At 45.4% G+C, this 13,693-nt stretch overlaps 1 protein-coding gene and 2 non-coding genes across 4 annotated transcripts in view; 2 read left to right on the plus strand and 1 right to left on the minus strand.

Moving 5' to 3' along the window:
* The window catches only part of Fne (ELAV like RNA binding protein found in neurons), a 223,089-nt gene that overhangs the window by 58,976 nt on the left and 150,420 nt on the right, over positions 1 to 13,693 (plus strand). The window lies entirely within an intron of this gene.
* Trnat-ggu (transfer RNA threonine (anticodon GGU)) lies at positions 9,399 to 9,471 on the minus strand. The gene has a single exon. It is a non-coding gene; the product is annotated as a tRNA-Thr (tRNA).
* On the plus strand, positions 10,067 to 10,139 carry Trnat-ggu (transfer RNA threonine (anticodon GGU)). The gene has a single exon. It is a non-coding gene; the product is annotated as a tRNA-Thr (tRNA).

A 13,693-nucleotide genomic window follows, 5' to 3' on the forward strand; every position in this document is an offset into this window, starting at 1 on the left:
TTTCTGGGGTATTTATGTTAAGGTATTTTTGTTTCCTGCGCTTGGGGTGGTAGCGAGTGCCACTCGGACTACTCGGGGTAAAGGGGACCTTCTTTTTAACCCCGGGCCGTGACTCGAGTGTCTACATGTCAGAGTGGTCGATCAGCGTTGAACCCTCTTAAGCTCCCTATGGCACCAAGACTGCCAGAACTGTAGCCCTCGCTATGCATGTAGCGAATCAGAATACCAAATGAGAGGCTCGTTGAAATAAGACAGAAATAAGGGTTGGCAGTCAAGAAAACCTCGGAAAACAAAGAGGAGGATGTGGTAGGTCATTGAAACAGATAAGGAATTTGGAAAGAAAGAAAGAAAGTGGAGAAAAATGCCCGCCGGGTGGGATCCGAACCCACGACCTCCAGAATACCGGTGTGGTGCGATGACCACTACCGGTCTGGTGCGATGTTTGATATATATATATATCAAACATTGGTCCCGATTATGGGACCTCCATGGCAAGAATCTGTAAGAGCAGCTTGAATAGGGAAAGAGCCGTGATGGTCGAGCAAACAGCACATGACGGCACTTTGAACTTGTCGTAAAAGTTTGCCGTGCAACAATAGACAAAAGTTGTATCCCGGTACCGACATTATATAAATAACTAGCGTTTATTAAAATGAACTCGATATCACATACAAATGAAGAAAGGCAGTATACTGACTATATGTACGTCGGTATTTGAATACCAATACTATGCAGACAAATTTTACGCTAACTCTTGCAAGAAGAAACAAAATGCAATTTATAATTTGTATAAACAATGTTTCCTTAGTAGAAGACCGCAAGTGACAAGCTTCTATGATGTGTAGGCCGGGCTCAGCCGTTGTGTAAAATTGGTCTAAAATTTTCCTAAAGGGTTGAACTCTTCAAGCCTTCATTTGTGCCATGATCCCCGAGGCACGCCGTAGTGGAGGGCTCCGGATTAATTTCGACCACCTCGGGATTCTTTAACATACGCCGAAATCTGGACACCTGAAAAAATTTTCGGTTGTATTTCATATCTATCAATTTAAAATATCGTTTGGAATCGTTTTTCGCACATTTGAACGATACTTTGTTTCTTTCTCTTACTTGTTTAGCCTCCTACCAAACGCCGCTAAGGTGTGTTGAACCAATACGAAAACAAATAACTACTATATTTCCCTCAAGCAATAACCTTTGCCTTCATGGTCTTTCCAAGCCACTCGTGCACCATTTCAACTTGACAGCGCATCACATTGTCCTTTATTCGAACTCACCGGCTGGTCATAACTCGTTCCGAACGCACGCTTTCACAAGCACACGCGCCACACTTCGCTCAGGCAATACGGACGCAAGAGACAGCACTCGCGTTTCAGTATCGCACCCGACTGAGTTATGGAGTACGACGGACAGGCATTGGCTCTGACCCGTTGCTTTCTTTTTTACGGTCGTCACAAGTTGCCTTTCCTCTGCCATTCATGACTTCAGCTGTTTTTGTTTTCGGCTGTCTTCTATTCCACTTGCCGTCGGTATGTATCGTTCCTCTAGGCTACACATAGCAACAGTCGTGCTGTCTTCAAACGCATTTCAGAGCCGACGTTCAAGGAATAAGAATGGCACATTTCGTTCACTTTTACGCCCTTCGTTTCAACTGCCTTCCTTACGGTCGAAATGCCACGCAGCTCAAAATTAAGCACCACTTCACCCTCCGTGACGTGTAATTTCGGTAAAACACGATGGGCGCGTCGTCGGCCGTCACTTCTAGCGTAAAGGTAGCGAGAGGGGGCGCTGCCGCCGGCATTGTTTCACGGGCAGTAACGCACGCCCGCGCGCATTGATTAAGGAAATCGAAAGGCGGGAAATACAAAAAAAAGCATGAAAGAGGGTAAGAAAGTAAGTACGTCAGGCAGAGCGGCGTAAAGGCCAGAGATTGAGGGAAGGAGAAGGGGGCGTACACGGCACGCAGTACATCACCTCGACGATTGCTGCAAGTCTCGCCGTCACCGAGGCGGCTCCGCCCTTTGCTCCGGGCGACTTTGCCGTTGCTGCTGCTGTTTGCTCCGGGGTTACGGTAAAGGAGGATGCGGAGCAGAAGCGAGGCGGAAGATGCTGGAGCAAACGGTAGGAGGGAAGAAGACGGAACGGGAAGAGGAGTGGGGCGGGGAGGCTTAACTCTAGCCGGCCCGACGTGTCTGCGACGCGAGAGATATTGTCTTCTCGGAGCGTGAAATATCGGCCGCGACTCCCGCGTCCGCCCCTCTTTGGCCGGGCACCGTATAGGGCCAGCGCTGCTGCTCTAGTTTCGACTCTCCTTGTTATTCTTTCCTTGCGCGTGATTGTTGAACATACAGAGATAGTGGGATGCCCAGAGGACGCGAAGTTACGGCGGGAAATACGAAAGAGGTGAACGAATGAGTTGAGCGATAAAGCCAGCGGGCCGACGTCGATCCTCTTCATGGCCCGGATTGGCCGCTGAAAAGGAAGCTTTGTGGTAGGAAGAGAACGCAGGCTAGGAAGGATTGAGAGAGCGACGTGGTCGCCTTTTTGTATGTGCCCGCCGGCCTTGAATCGCCCGTCCCGCCGGCGGCGGCACTCGGCTTCGAGGGGAACACTCAAAAGACAGACACAACCGAGGACGACGAGAAAGGGACGACCAGCGTGCGATTTGTCCGCTGCCCGCTTTCCGCGAATCGATGCCTGCGCAGCCCATATCTTACAGCGACCGGCCTTGTGCGTTTTGTCTTCGCGTGAGCCTGTATAATAAATAGTAAGTGCCGCTGTTGGCTTTGTTCTCGGAGCACTTCTTCGTGCGCACCACGTCTTCTTGCGCGCTGTCCATCGATTGCGCTCTCGGTAGTAGCCAAGGGCTCATACTGTCTCCGTTGCTTTTCCTTCTTGTTTTACGACTGCATGGGAAACAGCGCTGAGATGACTTGTCTGACTACTGGCCGTGTAGCAGTCTGTATTCTGTTTCACTAGTAGCCGCTATTGACGGAGATTCTCGAGGGCTGGCGAGACGCATGCTGGACTGCCCGATGGCTCTGTGCGACCCTCGTTTGTAGCGAGACGCTCGGAGTGCAGCCGTAATAGCTTATCTGAGCGATGGTCGTATGAAACAGTATCAAGCACCTATACGAGGGCTCTGATTTCGATACGCGTGCTTTGATGCGGGCTCACGCAAAACTTCAAAATGCCGAGGATAGACGGCGTAGATATGACAATACAGGCTAGGCGGGTGCGGCCTTCACTACGTTGTTGTGTGGTATTTGTGTGTGCATGTCTTCGTGAAATCGAGCACGCAGGATACCACCAACTTACCCTTGCTGACTTCCAAATGCTAAACCTGGTTTACTAATCTGCTTTTTCGTATTTGTTGTTGCTACGGCTTCTCCTGCTCATGGTGGTGGAGTGGCCGTTTGCTGGGTTTGGAATGGTTGGTGTGGTGTTCAAGAAGCTACGATATCATGTTTTTTTTTTTTTTTTGCCATTTCAAAACACGTGAACATGAATTCAAGGACCGCCGCAGTGAAGTAAAAATTTATTGTACGATATGCTGCAAATCCTATTTCTGCAGTGGGCTCAAATTGTCTTATATATACACAATAAATACTGCGGAATATCGATAATTGTGCTTTGTAAAGATTCTGTCCAGATGTCTGAAGATAAATGTTAGTATTTTGGTGTAATCATCCTATAGAGATGAATTCAAGGACCGCCGCAGTGGAGTTTAAAATTTAATGCACGATACGCGGTAATCCTATTTCTGCAGTGGGCTCAAATTGTCTTATATATACACAATAAATTCTGCGGAATATTAATAACTGCGCTTTCTAAATGTTCTGTCCAGATGTCGGAAGATTGTCAGTATTTGGGTGTATTCATCCTATCGAGATTCAACGTTCATTATGACGTGAATAATCAACCTTTAGTATTTCCTGCTACAAATAAAGCTAGAGAAATTACGAATGTATCTCACAAAGGTGTTCTGACTGACTGACTGGTATGACTGACCTGATGTAATGTGAACTCAACTGCACTCAAGCCGCTTTTATGTTAAAAAGCATACGTGTCTGCAATGTAAAGTCCCGTTATGTTTTATTTAGACAGATTGTAGTCAAATTCAAACTGAGATTGTCTAAGAGCCTAAACCTGGCTTTCGTGGTTTCCGCAGACATCCCCGGTTATACGATTGCTTTTTGCCAACAAAAATTGCCCCTGATCATTCTGATCAAATGAGCATTCCTAAAAATGGCGCCTAAAAACAGCAGTGCACTGAAATGTACTTAAAATGCTCCACAAGCGGAAAAGCAGTAATTACGGTGCGCGCAAGAAGCTTTGTATAAGTTGAAAGTCTACGAAGCGATGTAATCTGTTTCAAGGGTTAGTGTAATAATGAACGATTCCGCTCAATTATTCCAGAGCCCGTCTCTTGCGACGAGGCTTGTCCGTTCATGCGGCGTACTCAGTCGCACACTTCAGTTTGAGTTAACGAAAGGGGGTAAGCATCTCTTTTAGCTTTCCATGACGCAACGACAATCACGAGTTGCTTCAACACACCTGTCAGTTTGGCGCTCGTTGAGGTTTGGACGACCATCACATCGTATACGCACGTGCTGAATAAGCGTTCGGTTGTTAGCCGTTCAAATTTCGTCTGGCTAGGAGGGCGACTGAATGTAGCGGCGAATAATTTGACGACGGGGGCAATATCTCTCTCTCTCTCTCTCTCTCTCTCTCTCTCTCTCTCTCTCTCTCTCTCTCTCTCTCTCTCTCTCTCTCTCTCTCTCTCTCTCTCTCTCTCTCTCTCTCTTTCTGCCTCTCTTTCTCTCTGTCTCTCTGTATCTATCTCTCTCTATCCCTCTTTCTGTCTCTGTCTCTGTTTCTCTCTCTGTCTCTTTCTCTCTGTGTATCTGTCTTCCTCTATCTCTATCTATCTATCTATCTGTCTGTCTGTCTGTCTGTCTCTCCCTCTCTCTCTCTCTCTCTATCTATCTATCTATCTATCTATCTATCTATCTATCTATCTATCTATCTATCTATCTATCTATCTATCTATCTATCTATCTATCTATCTATCTATCTGTCTGTCTCTCTCTCTCTCTCTCTCCTCTCTCCTCTCTCTCTCTCTCTCTCTCTCTCTCTCTCTCTCTGTCTCTATCTTTCTCTCTCTGTCTTTCTATCTATATAGCTCTGTCTCTGTCTCTCTCTCTGTCTGTCTCTCTCTCACTGTGTGTATCTGTCTCTCCCAATCTCTCTCTCTGTCTCTATCTCTGTGTGTGTGTGTGTGTGTGTGTGTGTGTGTGTGTGTGTGTGTGTGTCTTTCTATCTCTCTCTGTTCTGTTTATCTATCTCTTTCTCCCTCCCTCTCTTTCTTTCTCCATCTTTCTCCCTCCCTCTCTGTCTCTCTCTTGCTCTCTCTCTCTCTCAGTCTGAACATTTTTACCTCATCATAGCATGGCGCTCTTGGCCTTAGATGCCCTTGCGCCAAAAAAACCATTAAAGAAGTCTCTCTCGGTCTCTCTCTTTCTGTTTCTCTCTGTTTCTGTTTCTCTCTCTCTCTTACGTGCGTCCGTGCGATACAATTGGGTGGAAAGTGCGCTGGTTGACAGTTGCGTAGCAGAGAGTTCCGGACAGTTACAAATGGGAAAGAGCGCTGCGCAAACGGAGACTACGCGGAGGACATCGACGGAAGAAACTTCATTATCGCATTCTCATTAAGGTTCCCCTTCGCTTTTTTTCCCCTGAACGAGGACAGAACGCGCTCATTTCGATTCGCTTTGTTCCTTCGTGCCGTTATCTCTGTGTGTCATTGCGTCATTTTTCTCTCGCAGTGTTGCGCATGCTTCTTTGTGCTTCCTATTCTGGGGGCTCGCAGCAGCGCATATGTCGGTTGTCACCCGGGCCGTGTGCTGGTCGTGTTTCGGTTTCTTCTGTGTGACTCGAACGTGGCTGAACTTCGCCGTCAGCCTCGGCAGACTCCGTCTCGAAGGGCCCGCTACCCGTAATCATCTGAATGAAATAAGAGCGAAATTAACGGCCTCCCTCCGTCGCCGATAAAGAATGAAGAGTAGATTAAACGCGACAGCCTGTTGTAATTTGGGTGCGACAGGGCAGGAAATTACCAGAAGGTACATGCGCACGTGCTCGCCTGCGTGTCCGAGCGACGCTGTCTCTTTTTGCGCTGGGAAGTGTTGGGAAACGATTCGGAGGATCTGGTGCTACAGGTATGCGCGTAATATATATATATATATATATATATATATATATATATATATATATATATATATATATAGTTGCAAGAAACAGTTTCTTGGACACCGGTCAAACTTATGAAAAAAAAGGGGGACACACGTCGAGAAAGGAATGGTTTTTAACGTTTCGGCCGGAGGACCGGCTTTCGTCAGAATAACAGCGGTGGCTGTTGTCAAATAGCATATAAGGGAGTTCACTGAAGCACCAAAAGAGGGCGGAAACGATAACATCCAAGTAACACAATGCAAATACAATGTATCAGGGCTTTGTGCGACAATCTGTTGGCTGAAGTACAACATCATTCTAAGTACGACGCGTGCAATATTGGAAGTCAGCTATAGCATGAGTGCGCACGTGCAAGAAAAAGGGGGGGGGGGGGGGGGGTAAACGGCCGTGATACGGAATACGGTCAATGATACAAGCAATTCTCAGTTTTCCAGCGCTTTCATTCAAACCACGTGCGACTGTATTGAATTTAAATATAAGAAAAGATTCTCGCACCTCCCTGTCATGATGCGTTCGGAAACCGGATTCAAGAATTGTGGCTTTAATATGGTCGAATGAGTGGCCAGTGACGTTCATATGTTTTGATATTGGAAGGTGAGGAAGTACGGAGATATGAGCTTTGTGATTGTTGAACCGTTGCCTGAAGGGCGTTTTTGTCTCGCCAATATACTGCAATTTACAAATCAAATATCACACTCAAGGGGATAAACCACGTTGCGCGTGTCGCAGGTATAGTTTCCATTTATGTTTAAGCTGAAATTTGATGCAGTGCTGCTAGCGCTTAGTGAAGTGGTCATGTGATTGCAGACCTTGCAACGCGGTTTGTTGCAAGGGTGGCAGCCAGTTGTCATTTTAGGTTTGTTTTTGGACGATGTGAGCAGGTCACGTAAATTGCGGGATCTTCTGTAGGTTACACGCGGTGGTTCCCTGAAAATTGATTTTAATCGTTCGCTCTGTAGGAGTATGTTGTGATGCTTTTTTAATACGGCATTTACATTTTGCGCAGGCGCGGAGAAGGTAAGAATTAGGTTCGTATGGGAGTACCCCGGCTGTTCGTTTTGTTGCGTAAAAGTTTAAGGCGGTCATGGCTATCAGCACGTTTAATGGCGTCGTCAATTATCTGGGGTGGATACTTCTGTTTAACTAAAGCACTTCGAAGCTGAGCACAATTGGTATTAAAATCAGCTTGATCGGAACATATTCTTTCAAATCGAAGCGCCTGACTATAAGGAATGCTAGTCTTGCAATGTTTTACAAGATAGCTATTAAAATGGAGGTATTGTTGCCTGTCAGTTGGCTTCCTATAAACTTTTGTAGTGAGTTGCCCATCAAACATCGTCACATTTACGTCCAAAGAATTGATCGTTTGCTCTGAGTATGTGTGATAAAAAGAAATAGACGGATGAGCGTTATTAAAATCATGAATAAATGATAAAAGCTGAGCTTCCCCGTGCTGCCAAATCATAAATATGTCATCGATGAAGCGCTTGTAGTATAACGCTGCAGGGAACGGCTGGCAAGGAATTCATTTTCAAGTAGCCCCATGAAAATATTCGCGTAAGAAGGGCCGATGGGTGTCCCCATTGAAGTGCCGTTAATTTGTAGGTAATGAATGCCGTTGAATTCGAAGATATTGTACTCTAGGACTAATTTTAAAAGTGTGGCTAAAGTGGAGCTGTCAATAGCTTTGTCGCAGGACGATTCCCTGTAGGAGTGAATTGCTGCTCTTATTCCATCTGCATGCGGGATGTTCGTGTATAGAGATGCCACATCCAAAGTAACAAGAAGCGAACCAGGGGGTACAGAAAATTCGACGATATCAGACAGGAAGTGGTTAGTATCTTTGATATAAGATGGGAAAGATTGCGGGATCTGGTTAATAATTGCATCTACAAATTGGGAGATTAGTTCCGTAACCGTCCCTATGCCGGACACCATAGGCCGACCGGGGTTTCCTGCCTTATGAATTTTTGGAAGTAGGTAAAAACGACCCGCGACAGGACTCAGTGGAACGAGTGAATTCAAAGCGGAAGTAGGGATTTTTTGCAGGTGGATAAGGTCGGTTAGTGCACTCGTAATAACAGATTTAAAATAATATATATATATATATATATATATATATATATATATATATATATATATATATATATATATATATATATATATATATATATATATATATATATATATATATATATATATATATATATATATATATATATATATATATAATATTGTAGAACAGAGACGTACGGGACGAGGGATTCCTTAAGGACACATCAAAGTTGCAGTCCTTATTGCCAGTGCTGTTTGGCGTTTTAACAGTGTTTTATAGTGCCGAATGAGGTATGATTGCCTTTTTTTTTATGCAGGAATAAATAATTGAAAATTCAAGTCGAGAAAAATGCGCCGTTTTTTCCGGAAGCGGGAATCGAACCCACAACCGAGGGGCGCTAGTTGACCGGGCTCTGAGCAGTCGTACATACAAAACCCCGCGATATAGTCGAGAGAGGAGTCGCCGCGGAACTAGCTCAATGGTAGAGCACCGCGCGCGTTATGCGGAGGTTGTGGGTTCGATTCCCGCTTCCGGAAAAAACGGCGCATTTTTTCTCGACTTGAATTTTCAATTATTTATTCCTGCATAAAAAAAAGCAATCATACCTCATTCGGCACTATGAAACACTGTTAAAACGCCAAACACCACTGGCAATAAGGACAGCAACTTTGATATATATATATATATATATATATATATATATATATATATACCGTAGAGCGAACAGACGAACGGGTAACAAACAAACTTTATTGACGTTTCGGCCTGGGACAGGCCTTCGTCAGAAGGCCTGTCCCTGACGAAGGCCTGTCCCAGGCCGAAACGTCAATAAAGTTTGTTTGTTACCCGTTCGTCTGTTCGCTCTACGGTATTTTCACCGGGCCCATTGCATCATCTTGTGACGTATATATATATATATATATATATATATATAGCGAATCAGAAAATGGGAAATGAGGGGCTCCGTGAAATAAGGCAGAAAATAAGGGTTGGCAGTCAAGAAAACCTCGGAAAGCAAAGGGGAGGTTGTGGTGGGTCATAGAAAGAGATGAAGAATTTTTTGAGTCGAAAAGAAAGTGGTGAAAAAATGCCCGCCGGGTGGGATCCGAACCCACGACCTCCAGAATACCGGTCTGGTGCGATAACCACTACGCTACCGGCGGGGCTGTTTCCCCAGCACTTTCTCGGGTATTTATGTTAAGGTATCTTTGTTTCCTGCACTTGGGGGTGATAGCCAGCGCCAGTCGGACTACTCGGGGTGAAGGGGACCCGAGAAAGTGCTGGGGAAACAGCCCCGCCGGTAGTGTAGTGGTTATCGCACCAGACCGGTATTCTGGAGGTCGTGGGTTCGGATCCAACCCGGCGGGCATTTTTTCACCACTTTCTTGTCGACTCAAAAAATTCTTCATCTCTTTCTATGACCCACCACAACCTCCCCTTTGCTTTCCGAGGTTTTCTTGACTGCCAACCCTTATTTTCTGCCTTATTTCACGGAGCCCCTCATTTCCCATTTTCTGATTCGCTACATGCTTAGCGAGGGCCTCTGTTCTGGCAGTCTTGGTGCCAAAGGAAGCTTAAGAGGGTTCAACGCTGGTCGACCACTCTCTACATGTCGTAAACACTCGAGTCACGGCCCGGGGGTTAAAAAGAAGGTCCCCTTCACCCCGAGTAGTCCGAGTGGCGCTGGCTATCACCCCCAAGTGCAGGAAACAAAGATACCTTAACATAAATACCCGAGAAAGTGCTGGGGAAACAGCCCCGCCGGTAGCGTAGTGGTTATCGCACCAGACCGGTATTCTGGAGGTCGTGGGTTCGGATCCCACCCGGCGGGCATTTTTTCACCACTTTCTTGTCGACTCAAAAAATTCTTCATCTCTTTCTATGACCCACCACAACCTCCCCTTTGCTTTCCGAGGTTTTCTTGACTGCCAACCCTTATTTTCTGCCCTATATATATATATATATATATATATATATATATATATATATATATATATATATATATATATAATATGTATGTAGCGAATCAGAATTCTGATTCCCTACATGCATAGCGAGGGCCTCTGTTCTGGCACTCTTGGTGCCATAGGGAGCTTAAGAGAGTTCAACACTGGTCGACCACTCTCGACATGTCGTAGACGCTCGAGTCACGGCCCGGGGGTTAAAAAAAAAGGTCCCCTTCACCCGGAGTAGTCCGAGTGGAGCTGGCTACCACCCCCAAGTGCAGGAAACAAAAATACCTTAACATAAATACCCGATAAAGTTGTGGGGAAACAGCCCCGCCGGTAGCGTAGTGATCATCGCACTAGACGCGCATTCTGGAGGTCGTGGGTCCGGATCCCACCCGGCAAGAATTTTTTCACCACTTTCTTTGTCTCAAAAAATTCTTCAACTGTTTCTATGACCAACCACACTCTCCCCTTTGCTTTCCGATGTGTTCTTGACTGCCAATCCTTATATTAATAAATAAATATAAATATATATATATATATATATATATATATATATATATATATATATATATATATAAAGAGAGAGAGATAGATAGATAGATATATATATATATATATATATATATATATAGAGAGAGAGAGAGAGAGAATTCGTAAATAAGTTAAAAAGATCCTAGGGCGTCTGTAGGGGCTAGATGGTGCTGCATAGCTGTAGTGGACAGCGCTTATATGTGGTATTCACTGAAAAGTTTAGTTGTCAATTTCTTCGCTTGGCAACACTGGAATCGACCACGGACATGGCCGAAGCGACACGGGCATGCCGCGGTTTGTGCCACTGCGCCCGCACGCCAAAACACCGGCGTGCGTCGTTTGCTCCGTTTCAACCCGATTCTCAACGGTTGTGTCAACAGAGATGTTATTAATCGCACTCACATTGGAGTCGGGGCATTACTTTGCGTTCGCTGGGGTGGAGTTTGGAACGTCAGACACATCGTGCTTAGCACCGACAAGTAACGCCATCCCGCGGAGCCCGACGTAACCAGTGACGGTGCACTCCCATGGTTGCCAGCATGCGTGTCTCGCCAGTGAATAAACCTATACTTTGAACAGTAGCAACAAACACTATCCTATCTTAGGACCTTCGTATTTTGATGTAGGACAGCTTATATTGACTCTGGAAACATGTCTTCGGAGCAATGCATTTGTGTTTCGAGGTGAAGCCAACTTAAGGGGATCAGTGTAAGCTTGGTCTTTGTACGCATTGTGTCTTCCACAGGGACGCATGTCCTTCTTCTGAGAGAGTATGGTTAGAGAAACCGGTTGTAACTTTTATTTTACCGGAACTATCCAGAAACAAATTATATGACCTGTAATGCCCAATGTATAACATAAGATACGCCATCTTTCGGATTTTTTTATTCGCACCTGGTCCATTCGACCGCCAAGAAATGCCCACTGTATCTTTCATGATACCTCCTAAGCCTTTGTCAAAAAAACTATAGCTCGATAACTGGCCGCGTGGAGTGTCAAAGACAGTTTAAGAAGGGTTTCTCTATCGTAAGCGTGTCCGGCGGTTCTGCACCTACTTTCAATAGGCGTATGATACACATTTTTACAGGGCATATGATGCATTATATACCTACTTATATATATAGGTAGGTATACATATACCTACATGTAAATGGGTATACGCTATATTATACACCTACAATATTTATGTACGTATTTATATATACTCACTTTTTTGCATGTATGATACATTGTTATTTTATAACCCTGAGAGAAAAGAATTTTTTATCCGCATTTCTTTATAGTTTGAGTCGCAAACTATAATGTAATAAAGTATTAGAATATTTATCTATTGTTTTCATTGTTTGGGCAATACAGGGTTAAATTACTAAATTAGCCGCTAAGACAACTCTGCCATTACGCGAGTTTCGTTTACTTGTCCTACTAAGTTATTTCACAGTGGTGTTGTAAACGTTGCAGAATTAGTCTGCTGTCAATACATAGCCTACTACGGAGAAGTATAATTACAGAAAAAGGCTGTAACTGTTGTTTTGTCGGACCCATCCGGAAACAAGTTATCTGACAATTAGGTGCTGAGACAACTCTAACATTACGCACGAGAAAGAAGCAGAAGCTAAACGGAATCTTCGTAAAGACAACCCACATTTCAGTGCTTTAGCAGATTTCACACTGGGTAGAGCTTGGCTTTTTTTAGATGCGACGCATCTCTTGCTCTCGGGCTTGTCCCTCCTGCGTCGTCGTCGCGGCGTCCGTCCGCATCCCTCCTCCGTTCTTCTCTCCCACAGCTGTGTGCAACTCTCTCACTCCGGCTCATTAGCATACCACAGCTGGCGCGCTTATTTGGCGCGCGCTTCGCTGCGTTAACAACTGCTCCGGTGCGTGCAAGTGCGCGCAAGTGCGCGCATGCGCGACTCTCCTCCGTTGTCTCCTCTCCTTCAATCGCTGTGAATATAAAGCGGGTATCTCGCCACGGCGGTTCAGTCAAGCGCTCGCTCTCGCACTGACGTGACTTTGCTTTGACTACTTCGTTGAACCCCCCGATGCGTCGCATCACACTAGGGTTCCCTCGCGGGAAGATGGGCATTATTTTTTCATCTCATCCTTCCATCGAGTTGTCGGTCTTCTGCTGCCTTTTGTCGTAGCTCTCGGCAGCCACTCCGTCACTGTGACGGTCCACTGTTTTTTCAGTTCCCTGCAGCACATGCCAAGCCCAATTCCACTTCCCTCTCGTAGTTTCATCTCATAATTTCCATCAAAGTTCCTCGATTCGATGAGCTCGATTTTTCTCTCGAATGCTTTCTACCATTATTCTGGCCACTGCTCGTTAGCCAATCTCCGCTTTCTCTTTAATTGCTTATTAAAGGAGCCAAGAAGAGAAAACAAAAGTTTGTTTTATTCGAAAGATTAGGTGTTTCATAGTACCCCAAGCGCTTTCCCGGAAGCAAATGATGCTTTATTCACTGAGAAATAAGGCAATTTAAGCCAAAATTTTAAATCTCCCGCTAAAATTGAACATTCCGTGACGTGTACAATGGCGTCATAGAGCCGGTCCGTGAAACAGATACTTAGTATGTCGACTCCATATAGCACCCACACGCGGGAGTCCACCGAGACGGCGGCCATTTTAAAAATACTAGTAAAACCTAGTGCACCCGCAGCCCTAGTCATGGAATCGCCTGATCCGGAGAACAAAACTCTCGCCGAGGAGCTCGGGCTTGCATTTAACAACCTCACACCACAAAAACGCTCAATGCTTCTAAGTGCACGAGCGGCAAAAGTTGTGGGATACGCGGTGGACGGGAAAGCGACCCTTCCGCGATAGCCACAACAGACCAACGGCCTGCCGTCGGCACCGCTGCCTCGTCAGCCCCGTCGCGACGGACGAATACAAACTGGTACGTAT

This window comes from Haemaphysalis longicornis, unplaced genomic scaffold (genome assembly GCF_048455015.1).
Source record: "Haemaphysalis longicornis isolate Haplotype H1 unplaced genomic scaffold, Haemaphysalis longicornis Haplotype H1 scaffold_12, whole genome shotgun sequence".
Taxonomy (NCBI): Eukaryota; Metazoa; Arthropoda; class Arachnida; order Ixodida; family Ixodidae; genus Haemaphysalis; species Haemaphysalis longicornis.